The sequence below is a fragment of the Gekko japonicus genome, unplaced genomic scaffold (genome assembly GCF_001447785.1).
Source record: "Gekko japonicus isolate JY-2015 unplaced genomic scaffold, Gekko_japonicus_V1.1 scaffold1244, whole genome shotgun sequence".
Classification (NCBI taxonomy): domain Eukaryota; kingdom Metazoa; phylum Chordata; class Lepidosauria; order Squamata; family Gekkonidae; genus Gekko; species Gekko japonicus.
The window spans coordinates 469,911-470,258 of record NW_015170925.1 but is presented as its reverse complement, the minus strand read 5'-3'; positions in this window follow the sequence as shown (position 1 = coordinate 470,258).

The window sequence follows — 348 nt, the reverse complement described above, 5'->3', positions numbered from 1 at the left end:
TCCTCACTAGCTTAGTTACAACAAATCTTCATCTCATTTAGATTATTATAAACTGAGTCAAACATTTATATTACTTTTCTTTTTCTTTAAATCTTAAATTTAACTGTCTAGAAACAGTACCCCCAATCATCCCATTTCAAAGTTCTCAAAGGCCAGTCCTCTTCCATGACACCGATGACATCCCTGTGGCGTGTTGTTGCCCTCCTCATTATGACAATGCTGGAGAACCGACCCTGCCAAAGCCTACCCCCCCCCACACACACACACTTTTGACAGGCTGAATTGTTCATCTTTGTCGCGTGTGTTTGTGTGAACGCTATCTAGCAGATGCCCCCGTTGCCTTGTCAC